Here is a 647-nt window from a genome sequence, read left to right on the forward strand (position 1 = left end):
AAAAAAATCGCACACTTCAGATTTATATATAAACTTTACAATACAGTTTGTTGAGTTTGTCACATGCACAAAATATGTTTGTGTACGTCTATAGGTGGGAAACCATGACAAGCCACGTATAACCTCAAGTGCTGGTAAGGAATATATACGTGCTATAAACATGCTGTTGTTAACACTGCCTGGAACTCCCACAACATACTATGGAGAAGAGATTGGCATGGTGAACGTAAATGTATCTGTAATTCAGGATCCTTTTGGACAGCATGATCCAGTAAGTGAAAAATACTTTTTTTTTTTAAGTAATAGTTACATTAAACACATTGAAATGTAGAACTTTTATACAGTTATACTATGTTTGATATATAAAATAAATATACTATATTTTCAAATATATATTTAATAATAAAACTTTGGTTGGTAAGATTTGTAAAGGTTTTTGAAAGACGTCACTTATGATCACCAAGGCTACATTTATTTGATAAATACAATTATTTGAACAATTAAATGTAGCCATGGTGGTCATATACAGTGGGTATAGAAAAGAACCACACCCTTTAAAATAATCACATTTTGTTTCTTTGCAGCCTGAAATGTAGATGGACAGTTTTTGTTTTATCCAGCTGTATTTACTCAGTGCAACTTCCAAG

This window comes from Sinocyclocheilus grahami, unplaced genomic scaffold (assembly GCF_001515645.1).
Source record: "Sinocyclocheilus grahami isolate Dianchi unplaced genomic scaffold, SAMN03320097.WGS_v1.1 scaffold5733.1, whole genome shotgun sequence".
Lineage (NCBI taxonomy): Eukaryota > Metazoa > Chordata > Actinopteri > Cypriniformes > Cyprinidae > Sinocyclocheilus > Sinocyclocheilus grahami.